This window comes from Ursus arctos, unplaced genomic scaffold, assembly GCF_023065955.2.
Source record: "Ursus arctos isolate Adak ecotype North America unplaced genomic scaffold, UrsArc2.0 scaffold_15, whole genome shotgun sequence".
NCBI lineage: Eukaryota > Metazoa > Chordata > Mammalia > Carnivora > Ursidae > Ursus > Ursus arctos.
In genome coordinates, this window is record NW_026622819.1 from 54,524,140 (window position 1) to 54,540,938 (window position 16,799).

The 16,799-nt window shown below is 35.7% G+C and overlaps 1 protein-coding gene across 1 annotated transcript in view; it reads left to right on the top strand.

The window, feature by feature from the left end:
• The window catches only part of LOC113264059 (teneurin-2-like), a 361,632-nt gene that overhangs the window by 78,305 nt on the left and 266,528 nt on the right, over nt 1–16,799 (top strand). Inside the window, exon 2 of the mRNA XM_026510926.4 lies at nt 14,716–14,829. The gene's annotated coding sequence lies outside the window, so the exon portion shown is untranslated. The remainder of the gene's footprint in view (nt 1–14,715; nt 14,830–16,799) is intronic.

A 16,799-nucleotide genomic window follows, 5' to 3' on the forward strand; every position in this document is an offset into this window, starting at 1 on the left:
AAGAAATTTTAATCTATGTTAATGAGTAATAATAACAATAAATATAATAAACAGAAAAATTTAGATGGCAATAATCATTTGAGACCCCAATTCGAGAGAGCCATGACATTAAGATATATCTATAGATGAATTATAGGATATAAGCTATTTGAGAGTACTGACTTAGATATATAATAAATATTCTATAAATATCTGTTGACTTGTCAACTGATTGACTGATACAGTATATGCTAAATGTCACTTATCCAGTGGTGCAATATATGATGAGTTTTATAAACTCTAATAATTAAAATGTCTTAAAAGAAACAAAGCTTTAAATAACTGTTTGTATTAGGTGTATTCTTTCCCTAGAAGGTATAAAATTTTGCCTTTTATGTTCTAGACCATTAAAAACTATACAGTCCTACAGTTTTCAAACTGGGCTGGAGTAACTGTGACCCTCAGCAAACTCAGTTGAAATCTATGAGATATTTTAAACATTTAAAAGAAAGTTAGAAACATTCACCTAAACTACTACTATTAAGTTGTTTGGGCCCAACTACTGAATAACTGGAACTGTTATGTAATTCTCTTGTACTGCGGGCACCATGAAAACATCTCCAAGACGCTAAGGGTACTGTGAACTGAGAATGTTTGGGGACCCCTAATATACCCCATCATCAGAATACGAGTATATAGCATATTAAGTCAGGAAAGTCAAGATTGAAATTTGCTTATCATCTTTAAACGATATAAAATTCTATGAAAATAAATGTATAGACCTCACTTTAGTAGAATAATAATGGATAATTTAGGAGTATAGGTAGTAATTCATAACATGTTGATTTCAGAAACTATAATTTATATCAGCTCTTTCGAATTCATAATACATTGGTCAATAGAGAGAATATTAACAAGGGTGATTATGTTCCTACCCACCCATACAAATCTGTTTATCTCATTATATAGTTATTGCCAGTTACAATAATATTGGATTATACTTAACAGTTTTCTTGCCAAATGTTTCTATTATTCTGTGACTGAGGCACAAAATGAAGTCATACTTTGTGGTGGGCTGTATAAACGGTGTCCATACTTACAAATATACAAACATACATATATCGTGCTCCAAGGAAATTCGTACCTGAAAGCAAACACCAACCACACACTGGATTTGCTAATCGTTGAATGCTGGTTAAAGATAGTTAGTTAATGCTTTGTTTGTTTCACTAAAAAAAAAAAAAAAATTGATGTAGAAATTTATTAATGTGGCAGTTTAGTTGATGCATATATCTTTGTCAGATTTCTAAAAGTATTCAAAGAAATCTTACATACTAAAATTTTTATTATATGCACGTTGGTCCCAGTTTTAATTTAGAATTCTTTTACTACCTTTGCCTGGGAATTAAAGTATCAACCAATGTTGCTCAAAAGAAAAATATGTCCACATAGAAATATAATGTCCAATAGAAATATCAATATAAACTACATATATAATTTAAAATTGTATAGTACCCACACTAAAAAGCGATAAAAAGAAATACATGAGATTAATTTTAGTAATATATTTTATTAAACTTAATATATCTTAAACATTATAATTTTAACATAGAATCAAAATAAATTATTAATGAGATATTTCATATCCAAGTTTTCACACTGAGTCTTCGAAATTCAGTGTGTATTTTTTTACATTCAATATGTGTCATTTTGGACTAGCTGCATTTTAAAATCTTAATGGCTACCATATTGGGCAACACAGGTATGAACTGTATGTAGTAGAATCATGTGTTGCTGCTTGTTAAAAATTCAGTTTCTGGACCTTACCCCACAGTTATCGAATCAGAATCTCTTAGGGAAAGCCTAGTGATGTGATATTTTTAAAATTTTCCCGACAGATTCATTTGCATTTTAACATTTGAGAACCATTTTACTTCTATAGGGTGGTAAATAATTAATTCCTTTCCGTGTCCTCTTATATACTTAACCCCCTCCCCTGCTATACACACATATTGTACTAATCTCCTGGAAGAGAGAGTAAATGCTCTTTCTTCTCCCCTTTCCCAAATATGTAGTGCCAAAACAACAACAACAACAACAACAATAACAACAACAAAAACCCAAAAAACGAAAAACACACAGTGTTTTGACTAGTGATAAAAAAAGACAAGTATAATGTAACAATTTATAAATGGAAAGAATACTAACAAATACATCTTAAGTTAACCTGAATTTTGAGTAATTTGTGAGTCCATTTTATATTTTCAAAATTTAAATCCTTGTACTTTTTACTATAAGAATACATGACAGTTGTTAGATAACTTCATTAGAGTGCTTTTCTATTTTAACTAAGAAGAACTCAGAGAATAGGCATCATAGAACATTGGTGGCTAAGATCCTGGGGTTTAGTATCAGATCCATATTCAAGGTCCAGCTCTGTGATATAGCCTTGAACATGACGCTTAATAATTCTGCGCCTAAATGTTCTCATCTGTAAAATGGGAATGGTGAGAATTCTAACCTCATAGATATGATTGTGTCAATCGAATGGGATAAAATGAAGACATGCACAGTGTTTCTTTGTTTTTTTTTTTAAAGATTTTTTATTTATTTATTCGACAGAGATAGAGACAGCCAGTGAGAGAGGGAACACAAGCAGGGGGAGTGGGAGAGGAAGAAGCAGGCTCATAGCAGAAGAGCCTGACGTGGGGCTCGATCCCATAACACCGGGATTACGCCCTGAGCCGAAGGCAGACGCTCAACTGCTGTGCCACCCAGGCGCCCCCATGCACAGTGTTTTAACATGTCATGGTTCTTATATGGTTAGTGTATCATCCTTTTTTTTTTTTTTTTTTTTTTTTTTTTGGCCAGAGAGTGAGAAAATAAACCCTAATCCTCTTTTATACTTGTAGTTATTTTTTGAAATATTTGTTTTCTTGAAAGAGTTCGAATTCTTAGAACCTCTGCTAAGTGAGAGCAGCATCTTGGCCATGCTCAGCTGCTACTAACCCCGGAGTTGGGCAATTCTGTTCTAGTCAGTCGGTGACTACTTAATGGGATTTAAAGTGGACACAGATAAGTTAACAGGCACAATTTATTACACCTCTTTTTTTTAGAGTTAAAGCATTTTCAGTCAATTTTATGCTTAAGGGTTGGTGAAACATTACTCAGTACTTCCTGAGCGGGTCTGGGACACTCAGAGAAATGGTAAAGATGGTCATAATATTTTTTCTCACAGAGATAATTGATTATCACATCCCCAGAAGTGACAAATGGTAATGAAAGTAAAAGAAAAGAGTAAAAATATTAATGTCTCAAAAGAATCATCCAGTCACTTTTCTAGAGGCAGGTGACTTTTTACACACTTCCTATTGGTGAAGCAAATACAAGCTGAATTCTTGTGTTAAATGTGTTTACTTTTGCACCAAAAACAGTAATACCGACAGTGTGTTTCAATTAAAAGGAACCCTGGAGCAAAAACGTGTTCCAGTCAGGGGTAGAAGCAGAGTGTATCATTATCTCGTAGGCACAGCAGTCAAGATAATGAACAGCTAAGAAGACTGGACAATGGAAGGTGAAGTATGACTTGTCATGAAACTGTCAATAGAATCTGAACTCACTTTCTATTAGTAGGTGCTGTGAAATTGCAGGGATGTGCTGAGCAGCAGAAGGAAAAAAAAAAAAAAAAAAAAAACTCAAGTAAAAGTGGCCTGATAGTACTTAGTAATTTTAAGCCCGATTTAGTATTTTGCCATTGTTATCAAAAGACTTAAATCAATGATTTCATTGTTTAATTCCTCTTATTCTGAGTTGATGGCCTGTGTTTTTCTTCTGTTGCCTTGACCTTGAAACAGAAATTCGTCAAGTACTTTTCCTTTGAGGGGATTTTTTTGTTGTTGTTCTTCCTTAGTATGTGGTATAAGATTTGAATAAGGTTTGGAATTCTGTCCCTGCTGGGGGACAATAGGATATTTTATAAATTATAGGAGAGATGGGCGGAAGATATATTGAGCTTGCATAAAAATGGATTGCTGCTGAACTGAGTCCAATTGTAAACATCCTCAATGAATAAAGCTAGAGTAGCAGATAGGCCAAAATAATCTTAGAAGAGAACCAGGTTGGGATTCAGATGGAAAAATCATTAATACTATAAATCCAAGAAGATACATTGAAAAAAAATCCACGTCTGGTAATAGAAGGGATCAAGAAATTTTCAATATATTTTTTGTTCACTAATTTGTTCATTCAACACGTATTTGGATACCCACTTCATGCCAGGTGTGGTTCTAGGTCCCGGGAACAGGTGAATGATAAGCAAGGCCTCTGCTCTGATGTAGGGAGACAGATAAGAGATGGATACAGAAATGAACATAGTAATTTCACATAGCAGTGAGTGAGATGAGGAAGATGGAACAGGGAGAGGGGGAGAGTACCGGGGCTCCAAGCCAGAGGTTCAATGACATCCTCACTGAAGAGAATATTTTTGTTACAGAGGGAAAGGAAGCTAGAATAAGGGAGAAGGTCTAAACTGATTCTGGTGTAAATAGAGGAAGGAATGCAGAAAAAAGCTAAAGTCTTCCCAGCTTCCTCCTTAATGCTTAAATTCAACCCTCTTCCCCTAAATAAGTCAGAGCCCATTCTGGGCATAGATTCTAATATCTTTTGTAGAAGGTCTAGTGGTTTCTCAGATCTTGAAGTTTCCAGTTGGTAGACACTTTGTAAAATTCTAGAAAGTATCTCCAGGTTTTTTCATTCATTTTAGTTTGTATATAAGAATCTCTCTGCCCTCATAATATTAGACAGCCTTCTGTCTCTATCTAGAGCCATGCATTGACTCTGCTGAGATAAATCCTGGTGTCTTAGGGATTCTGTGTATACCAAATGCCCAATGCCAGGCACAGGGTAGACACACTATAAATATTTTCTGTGTAAAACAAAGAATGGAAAAGAAAGTCTCAAAAAGTCAAGCTGTTAAGTCATGTTCTCATGAATAGTTCCTGAATATGCTGCCAGGATATGCTCAAAGTCTAGGATTGATTTCAAGAGAATTAACAAGGACGTTTTCAAATTCCTGGGTCACACCCTTGGAGTCTCATTCAGGGGCTGTGGAGTGACACCTGTGTATATGATCTTTTGTTTTAAGTTCTCCAGTTGACCCTCATTGGTAAGCAGTTTCATGAGTGCTCATAGACTAGACAGGGAGGCAAGGAAGAAGTTAAGATTTACTCTTTCCATGGCTTCTTTGGCTTTTGTTGTCTGTTTACTAATTTTTACTAAGTGGGGTATTTGAATTGTAACCAACAAGCAAGATTATTCTTGCTGTATTTAAGAGTACAGCAGATAATGTGAAGGTAGATTTTGTTGTTTAAATTCTAAGTGCAGAAGCCAAATGGGCAAGATGCAGGTCTTCTCTTGAAATATGTGCAAAATCTGCCCATCAGTACCAGCTTCCAGTCCTACAATGAAATCAATTCTCTTAATAGCCAGGAAGTTAGACACGTTGAAACATATTTAATAGTAGATATGCTCACACCCTGAAAGCTTTGGATAGTTAGGATTTTAGATTAGAATTCCACTTTTTCCTCCTATTAAATGCCAGTTGGGCTAGTTGCATTAATGACTGTGGTTATGTTTGAATGTAAATGGGGGACATCTGGCGATATCAGGAGATCAAACGTTGGGAGTCTGCATGATGACTCTCATCTGTTTGTCACCCAGCAGGTGTAATGGATGGCAGGCATGTGGGCTCTTTGCCCAAGTTAATGTACAGACCTAATATATCGAGGGAAGAAGTTTTTAATTTGCAATTTTAAAGGATCACAGCTCAAGATAGGTGTTTGGGGTGGGGGCAGGTGGACTAGCTATTTTCCATTGTGCCAATTTCTTTAGTAAAATCGCCGCTTTCTAGCCTACAGGCATTTCCCTTGTCCCGTTTCAACAAACTTCCACAGCCCAATTTGTTATTCAAAAATTTATGGAAAATGTATGTTAAAGTGAAAAGGGTACATTGTGCAGAAAAGGGAAGCAGCTTGTAAGCATATCATTATGCGTGAGCCATGGGGCCCGCAGATGGCACTTCTACTCAGAAACGAGAGTGGTGCCAAAAGCTAAACTCTAAATACATTTAAATCACATATCTTTACTTAAAAATGGAGTATTTTGGAAGGAAAAGCAGATGATATTTAAGTACACAAGTGGTATTCTTTTGTTCCTCATATAATAGAGCCCTTTACAAAAGTCCTTGCCTTCTAAGTGTGCAGTAAGCCTTTGATTCCTCAAATTCCCCAGAGGATTTAGTCGCAGTGCATGGCTCAGTTCTTAATAGGATTAACCATTGAGGTAGTACCTTGCTAGGAGAACAAGTCTTCAAGTATCCTTACAGTTATTGAAAATTAAAGGATTTGTTTTGATTACTATGTTCAATGCTAACAGCAAACCTTTGTTTGGCACATTAGAAATAGTAACAAAAAATTATCATGACATACGGACTTCTTATTTTAATTGAAAATAAATTTAGTTCTTAGACTGTGCCAATCTTTAATTAATTAGGGGGAGGGTAACGGAAGGGATAAAGACATTTGTTTGCTACTTAATATAATGATTTTGTGGAAATAGATGCTTTTTAATACAGTAATCATGCTGATTTCTTGTTTAGAGAGTGGCTATATTTACACTTACTGGAAAAATTATATTTTAAAAGGCACAGTTCATGTTGGTGAGACTAACACGGTAAATAACCAGTTTGTTTTTATTTCTTCTTTTGCAAGAGTGGCATTGCTGTTGCTAGCACCTTATACAATGGGTATTTTACCTCTGAAACTGATTGTGAATGTGCATCCTTAATTTTTATTGATGCCATTAGATCTGACAGCAGTATGATTAAAACAAGCATTACTTGTATTTAAAATTTTAGAACAACCTTTTATTTTAATATTCTAGCAGCTTCATCTGTTTAATGATTGTACTTTTAGGAACTCCAAAAGTATAATTATTTCTGTATGACATTTGGTATATGGGATCTTTAATTTTCAAAATATTGCAAACACATGTTATTTCCTCATTTCTCTACCTCCTTTTCCACTCTCTTATTCTGAAGTACTGAACATAAAATAAATCCCTGCCAATTCTAATGACCTGTACTGAGTTGATGTGTATGTGTGTGTGAGGCAGAAAATACATATGTGCACACACGTACATATGCACACGTGTGCATATGTACACACCTCTGAGTAGTGTGAATGAAGGGGAGAAATATGAATTGTTTTTTTAAAGAAATGCAATTTCATTATTTTCAGCCAGTTACAAATAAAAGATAGTGATGGTTGATAACGTGATGGTAAAAAGAAGTCCCCTGGCAGTTATTCTTGCTGCAAATAAATGAATCAATTATGTTTTAATAAATTGATCATTTCAAGCTGAGTGCTGATAAGGCAAATTTAAAGGTGTTTCAAAAGTTTCTGTATGCAGATGGGATAGCTGTATTGATTCTGTTAATTTTTTTCTGCAAAAAAAAATTTCCTTGTCTTTACTGTGAAAATTTATCATAGACCAGCACTGGTCAGGTCAATGTCCATGTATTTGGCAACCAAATTCATTATAAACCTAATGCCCCAAGCTTTTTCATTTAGTTTCTTTTAAAGTTTTATAGCTTTTGGTGGAATGCTGTGGCTATTTGTATTCTGTGGCAATTCAGTATTCTGGATCATGCTCTCACCAACGGTGACTGTTGATACAAAGTTTAGATGGTTGGCTCACTTTACCTCTTGTTTCTGTGCTCACTTGAATAACCCTCCCTGAGTGGTGAAGATGCAGGTCCGTGAGTGAGCAGGGAGAGGTTCAACTGTCCCCATAGCAGGGAGTGAATATGATGAATAACCAGGTAACCCTTGGAAGGTATTGTGGGCAATAGTTGATAGGAATGATTAGGTAGTTTGCTCATGGACAGAGGTCAAATATGATAACTACTGTATCACAAAACCAACTGAGTAGGTTGGGGTATCATTTAAGAGATGGCTACCATGCCCAAAGGTCAGACTCTTTTTATGATTTCAAAAGAATTTTTATTCCATGGGTTAGTTCTCCATTGCTCCATAATTAAAAAGATATGCAATGATTTTACAAAGCTCTTTATATGTTTCAGTGCAAATCCAACGCCCCAGAATATTTCAGTGTAAATGAAATCCCAAGCAATATCTTTTGGCCAGTTTTTATTTTTTCTTAATGATCTAAAAATTTCTCTAAAAGACCCACGTACATTCTTCAGAATAAAGGAAATAATCAGTAAGAGAGTCACAGTTTCCGATGAGATCTACAAGTTTCTGCTTATACCATTTTATCTTCAAAAATGGTCTATTGTGTTCTAAAGCTATTCAGCAAATAAAAACAGTCCTTATATGATCTGGTACTCTTTTGCTTGTACTCTAGACTTCCATATGAGTACTGTTAGATACTTTAGCCAAAGCAAATAAACCTCAACTGTCTATGAATTAATTATAATCAGTGACTGATTTAATGTTTTCTTTTGCCTTCCTTTTTATATGTACCCCTTTGAAACATGCTAGACTGTAATACACAATTATTATTAGTTCAAGTTGAAGTGATTCTGTATAAAATTGGCCTCATATTTATTCATTCAGAAAATGAGCAAGGACAGAGTGCATACTTTATAAAACTCCAGTAATTTCTGTATCAGATAACCCTTAAGCAAAATAAGATTTGACCCTTTCAAAATTGCTTAATGAATTGGTATTACATAGAGCATGTTTTTAAACTTCTGTAATTTTTTTTCCCTTTTATTGAAACCTTCAAACATAAGCTTTGGACCACAGATCCTGCATTTAAATGTTGAAAATATGATTGTGTTTTGATTGGTTTAGTGCATCTTTATGATAGAAACCATTTATTGGAGCAAAATTATGGCTGAATTTGACAGACTATTGTGGAAATCTCTGTGTGAGTGATAAAATGACTTAAATTAATTGAAATGTTATCCTAAAGAGTGAAAATTCAAAGATTCCATATAGAAAAAAAGACTTCTTTGGTCTGAAATGGCTTTGGAGGGAATAAAACATATTGTAAAAATAGAGATAAGTTATTTTAAATTTATTCTAAGCATACCTTGTCGTAACCATTTGGCTGCTGCTAATTTCTTTGTGATGTTGGTCAGAGCCACCAGAGATAATACTCTGCTAATTAATTTCTACCATATATTAGACAGTTCTGTAATCTCTCTGTCACAACTGCAGTGGGCCTTCAGATCCTTAGGGAGGCTTTGGGGACCTCTGGATGTTTTGAAATGTTTTCTCCTGGCTCCCTCCTAAGATCCAACTTAGCTTGCTTGGGGATATCAGTGAATTTCAAATAGCATTTGTGATGAGGCTGCTTTCTTGATCCACTGTACAAATTTGCCATTAAAAACAAATAAAACATGAGCTCCTCGTCCCCCTCCTGAAGCCGGAGAAGCTTCAGCAGTAGTTGCCGAACAGCAGATCAGCCTAATGCTCCCCTGGTGATAAAAGAAGTGAGATGTATTGAACAGCCATAACTGTATTAGAGAGATTTCTCTGCATAAAGCAGTGTTATATTTTAGGTTAGTATTATGTAATGGCTTTGCAATTATGTACCTTTTCCTGTCTTTCTGATGCGTATTGCTAGCTGGCAGGCACCTTATACTATAATGCACCTTCCTCAGCATCTGACATGGGTCCTTGAACGGCACTAGTGCCCGACTACAAGCACGCATACATGAATACAAAGACCTGTTTTTCCTTATTAACCATTGTTATCGCCTAGAGAAGGGCTGTCCATTAGAAATATAATGCAAACCACATGTGTTATTTGAAATTTGCTAGTAGGCACATTAAAAGTAGTAAAAAGAAGCTAGTGAACTTAAATTTCTTAATGTATTTAATTTAACTCAGTATTCCAAATAGTATTTTTCAGCATGTGCCCAATATAAAAATATGATTGAGATAGTTTACTTTGTTATATTAAATCTGTGAAATCAAGTATGTGTTTCACATTTACACATGTCATTGCAGACTATCCACGTTTTAAGCACTCAATAGCTCGTGCCCATACAGCTAGTGGTTACTCTATTGGACAGTAAAAACCTAGGGCTTGAAGTAGTTTCTGATATATGGGTACCACTCAAGTAAATATTAGTCAAATAAGTAAATGATATTAGCTGACTAGTTTTTGTATATCCAGATCAATTAATAATTTTCTATGTTATAAAATCATTTTATTGCTGGTCTAAATGCCTTATTATCAAATTTCCTTGTTAAGAAATAGAGAGATCTGGGGCGCCTGGGTGGCACAGCGGTTAAGCGTCTGCCTTCGGCTCAGGGCGTGATCCCGGCATTATGGGATCGAGTCCCACATCGGGCTCCTCCGCTATGAGCCTGCTTCTTCCTCTCCCACTCCCCCTGCTTGTGTTCCCTCTCTCGCTGGCTGTCTCTATCTCTGTCAAATAAATAAATAAAATCTTTAAAAAAAAAAAAAAAAGAAACATCTTTTATTTGGACTTAGAATATTCCTTTTTCGAAGAAGGCTACAGTTCCTAAACTGTTACATGAGTAGTAGAATGCAAAATGGCTTGCGTATTCTGAAAGTCATTCATTCTAACTCGTCATTTCATTTTCTGCTTTGTGGAATGAAACTCATATTTTTATGTCTCTGAAATCTTTATTTTTATTCATTAGGAAGAAGTCAATTAATTTGCATTTACTAATCTCCCATTCCTCACACTGTAACATCATTCTCTTTATATCTAAAGGGAAAATTGTTAATATTTCTTTTAAGCCTATAAACTTAATTTCCATTAAGGGAACTGGTAGTTTGAATGAAAATAACAACATCTTGCAAGTTTTATTCCTATTGTCTGGCTTTTTATAGGTTTGTCTATATCACTTCATTCTGTGGCACTTCCTATTGTGTAAAATACGTAGTCTGGTATTTGCTTAATTTTTTTTATTTATATGTTTAGTGATAAAAAAGTGCATTTAAAAGAAGCAAATTGCGACATTCCTAAATTATTCTTCAGGTGTCAGTAATATTTAGTTAATTTAAATAGTTCATTTTTAATACTTTTAAATAGGATATATAAATTTCTCAAATTTTTCATAAACATTAAATGAAAAATTAAAATAATTTGATTCAAAAGTGGACCCAGATTAACTGCATCAGTAATCTAGAAGATGCATTTCTATTCTGGGAAAGGGTTTGGAATAAAAATAAGTGGCTGGCGTGGTCCTATTTACACATAATTTTGTCTATTCCAGGTGAATTTATTTATAGAGAGATATCTAGAAGCATGCCCATCAGAATGTAAGCAGCACTTACTACTGGCTGCTATGCTTTTGGAATGACTTTTACTGTTTGTTTTTATTTACTATACAATTTTTTTATGATGAAACTCAAAAGAATATTTGAAAATATAGGTCTCATTGTAGTTATATAAAATCCCATGTGTAAAATCTAACAGAGATGTATATTTCAGAAAAAAAAATTCAAGTTTGGGTTTGTTAGCTTTATTATAATTTAATAACGTATTTAAGTTCAATCAATATATGTTTTATCTGATCTATCTTAATGTAAATGAAAACCTAATAAATAGTAGCATTGGCAATAAATATATGTCTTAAAGCATGCATCATTTGTTGTTGAATATTTGATGAGTGACATACGCTGATCAAAAAATCATTTCCTTTTATCCATTTGACAAATATCCATAATGCATATAACAAAATAGGGGGTGAGTTCCACACTTCAGAATTCAGTGGATTTTGATGTAATTCTATTTTACTAATAAAAATAAACAATAATAATAGCTAACATTTACTATGTACCACTCATTAAGTGAGTTATGTATGCAATCTTTATAATAATCCTATGAGTTAGATACTGTTATCATCCCTATTTTACCCAAGATTCTAAGGAGCATAGAAGATTAAAACTTGTCTTGGACCATGTGGCTATTCAGTGTTTTCCGTCACTAGGCTGTGGAGTCTAGCAAGTTGATCATCACACTGTACCGAATATACTGTATACTGGTGTACTGACCATACCTGTTTTTATTTTATATTCCAGCAGTGGGCTTTTCAATTTATAATTAACATGATATAAAATAACAAAGCGAGTACCAGATTTGTTGCCTAAAATTTATAGCTGTCTTTTTTTTATATAAAGATTTTTATTTATTTATTTGACAGAGACAGAGACAGCGAGAGAGGGAACACAAAGCAGGGGGAGTGGGAGAGGGAGAAGCAGGCTTCCCACACAGCAGGAAGCCTGATGTGGGACTCGATGCCAGGACCCTGGGATCATGACCTGAGCTGAAGGCAGCCGCTTGAAGACTTAGCCACCCAGGTGCTCCTATAGCTCTTATTATAGTCTTGTTACTACAGAGAATTCTTAACTTTAAAATACCTTTGTGATCTAGCTGAGACAAGTATCTGACTCAAGGGTGGGCTTATCTGCAGGTCCAAAGATGAAGGTTAGTGACTAGCCCAAGGCTGCACAGCAAGTCGGTGGAGAGGCATAGAAACTTCCTATTCTTCTACTATTAAGGCTTACTTATATGATTTTGTACTACTCCTAATTATAAAAGAAATTTTTAGATTCAACTCATTGGTGAATCTTCTTCAAAATATTCTTGCAATTCTATTTAGTAATAAAATTGTTAAATTGTGGCTTTTTATAGCATTAGAAACTAATATTCAGGAGAGATTAAAGGATGAGAACTGCACAAGTGAGTAAACAGACTTGATTATAAGGACACCTAATTATTACAAGGTAGGATATAATTAAGTGCTAAAGTTGTGTGATGCAAAGACAATAAAGGCTGCAGAGTTTCTCAGGAAGAAATCAAAGAACCATATTGCTTTTCTGGGCTCTGATGGCCAAATTGAAAAGTTGGAAAAAAATAAAACAAATTTAAAACAAAGTAAGTTGACATAAGGTCTTATAATTCTGTCTGGTTTTGTCAGTTTGTCTTTTAAAGACGCACGGTCTTAATTAGACAATTCTACTTCATTCCCTTATAATCAGATTATCAAGCTACCATCATAAGCAAGGGAGCAACAACAAGGAAAGCAGAGATTGTGATTAACGTTTGTGGTATGCCTACTGTGTGCCAGAAACATTCTTTCCTTATTACTCAATTTAATAAGTGGTTCATCTCTGCTCCCATTTTACAGATGAGAAGTCTGAGGCTCAGGGGGTCTGAGGAACCTTGTATGAGGTTGTGCTTATTAATGAGAGAGTCAAAAGTCAAACTCGGGTCTGCTGTGATTTAAATTCCATACTCCCCACTGCATTGTGACAAGCCCTCTTACTGTCTGCAAGATCAGGATGCTAGCACCTAATATTTATTCCATATTTCCAGGAGCCTTTGAGGAGGGCAGAAAGGCTTTTCAGAGTGGTCAGGAAGATAGTCATCCATCTGAAAATATTGCTTTCCCTTGTGAGGAGGGTGTCCAGGAGTGTGTTCTCCGACCGTGGCCTTCCATGGGAACTGGAGATAGGCTCAGCCAGACTGTGAAGCTCCAGCTCACCAGGGATCTTACACCCTGCCTTAGCCATGCTGATTGAGGAAGGGCTCCTTTGTCCTAATGTGGGAGCATACATTTAATACCCAAGATGAGAATGACTTGAGCACAACTTGGTGATTAAAGCTATTTGTTTTCAATTGTTGTCATTCCTTCTTTATTGACCTCTCTTTCTTTTTTGCATTAACACCAATCCCTTTGTGACTTTAAGAAATCACCCCTTGCCTCCCTCACCCTCCCAGTTCTCCTGGCTAGGGGAGAAGAGAACATAATGAGGAACCAACATCTTAGAGTGGATTCATTTAATTATGTGGACTCTTTTGGTGGAGGGGAAGACATTTGTATTTTTCAAAAGAGTTAATCGTTAGGAAGTGAGCTCAAAATCTCTGTCGATGACATGCCTGGTATAGCATTGGAGTGTTGGTAACAACAATGACAGCGGTGACACGTGATGTGTATTAAAGGGGTACTATGTGCCAGGTACTGTACTAAGTGCTTTTGATGGATTTTTATGTTTAATCATCACAACATTTCTATGAAATAAGGGCTATTATATCCCCATTTTCGATGATGAAAGCTTAGGTTACTTGCCCAAAGCAAACTAGTTGTATTGGAGTCAGAGGACATCCTGGTATATAATACTACTCCTGTGTTCTATTGACCATGGTACTAATTAGCAAGTATTTGAATTTAAAAGTTGGCAAAATAATGCTTAAATTGTATAGGTGAGCAAACTGTATATTTGAAGATGAAATAAATCATTTGTAAATGTGAAGAGCCGCTTAAAATCTGTGTATTGCTAGAAAGATGCGCTTAAACTATTCCCCCATTCTAATACTGTGTATTTCGGTGTTTAGATTACAAACAGCATCACAGTTGAAGGATAACAAATGGGAATAGTATTGTGGTAATTTTGTGTCTTAACGATAATGGTGTGCCATAGTCAAAATGACTGATTTAATTAATATGTTTTCTACCATATTTTACATTTCTCTATTGAAAGATACTCTAAAGGGTAAGGTGTGCAATTTAGCTTATTTAGCTCCCAATTCCCAGTTTCCTACATTTTGAAGATATATGGTATTTATTTGCATTTTTATTCTTTTTTTGTTTTATGTGCTCATTTGAATCTTATCTATTTTTCTTTTCTTTTTTTTTTTCTTTCTTTTTTTTTTTTTTTTAACAGTTACATCCAGCTTTTTATTGCCTAAGCAGACTGGGGCTTGCTTCGTCGCTTGGCTTTGCTGTGGAGCACTCCTGTAAAGCCAGCCGAATTGCACACTGAAGATCCACCCTTTTGGTGAGTGGAATCATAGCTACAATTTTGTGTTTTGCTCCGCCTCATGTTGTTTGTATTGTTGACCAAAGTGCTTTGATACAGAGCACAAAATAGGGCTTTTCTAGCTCTGTGCAGGAAAACTGGCTTCTTTTCTTTTTCTTTTTTTTCCCTGTGGACGCAAGTAATTTGTACTGTCATTTTCTCTCTCTGAAATCTGCTATTGTCTTTCTCTTTCCCAACCCAACTGAATGACTGTAATTCTTCAGTCATGCATCTGCCTCTTCTCTACCTGGATGTGTCCTCCTCTGGCACCCCCTCCTCATCCCCTGGCCTCTACAAATAATTTGGTTATCACACTTCGTATTCGCTATGTATGCGTTGAAATAAAAGGTGATGGCTGTGGTCAGCTGGACCACATATATTCCACTGTAATGTGTAAGACATTTTAGATGAAGACCCTTAGCCCCCTTGATCTGTTTCATGTTGTTAATCTATGCATGCTCTAAGAAAGCAAAAAGGAAAACGGCAAGCCTTTCTGATGTTCCTAATAAAGTCCTCTCTCTTTTACTGGCATCCTCAATATATTTCTACAGCATCTAGCACCGTATATGAGAGGCCTTCCTAAGGCTTTTTCTTGGACCTTCTGCATCCATTTTTCCCAAGTCTTTTGCTTTCAGATTTTGCTTTTATATTTTTACAGGTCACATCTTACCAATATGGTGCACTTTGGGGGCAGGGGGTGAGACAATTAAAGGGTCCTACGGGGACAATTAGAAATACATTTTGCAATTCTAATTTGGAGATAGATCATCTGACTTACCTAAAACCTCAGTTATAGAATAATTGTAGTAATTTGAGTATATGGACATATTGTGACCAAGGATAAGGTATGGGAGGAGGTATGGTAGAGACTTACAGGTGATTAGATGGATAAAAGAAACAGGTATCTGGATTAAACCTTTTTTTTTTTTCTTCTTTCTACCTTTTTATTTCTGGCAGAAGTTTTTTTTGTGTGTGTTTTTCCTATGAAAATGAGGCAGTGGCAAAGGGAGTGAGAATGGGTTTAAGGGCAAGGGTGTTGATGTGAATACTTTAATGAAGGAGGTGAGCACAATGCAGTAATCAGCCTGGCTGGACCAAAGTGCTTTGGTCAGTTTAGAAAGTACTTATGAAACAGATCATAGAATGCCTGGATGGGAATCTCATGAGGCTGTGGTGAGAAGTAGATGATGCAATCAAGTACTTAACCTGGTACTTGGACACATAGTCAGAGATAAATGAATGTTATCAGCAGTTCTGGCTCCATTTTGCTGGTGAAGAAACTGAAGTCCAAGCAACTTGATGGAAAACTATCTTTCTACTGTGGCTAGTTTTCTACCTGTTTTCTTGCTGTCCCCATATGTTTTCTTGGGTATGTGGTCTGAGCTGAGAGAATCTTCTATTAGGGTAGTACTGACTTCTTTTTGGATTATATTGTTCTTGGATTCTGAGAAAGGCACTCAGTGCTCAGCACACTTTAACTTTCTCTGAAGCACAGATGTTCCTCATGTCTTAGAGGTCAGATCCAAACTAGGTTGTGTAAGGAAGGTTCGAGTTTATTTAGCACATCTCTGACTTCAGGGACGCTAGCACACAGATCAGGTGCTGTCCTCTCCTAGAAATATCCCGTGGTACCGCTTTCTTTCTTGGAAGCTTAGATCCATCATTGTTTTGGTTCTCAAGGAGATATCACTGAGTGCTTAGGAAATCCATTATAAACGTAGAGTTGTCAATTTTGGAAGAAATGGAAGGGTGTATGGTGAAACAGACCTAAGACTCTTACATAGCCTATGCTAACCCATTTGTCCTCCCCCAGAGCAAATAATAGATCAGAACACTGCAGAGGAAGAGGAGGTAGGGTAGATGGGGCAGTACCTGGAAGAATGGAGCCTGCCTTGAAGAATGATGCCCATGTTTTGGATTCCTAGAGGATTTTCCTGAACTTGTTAGAT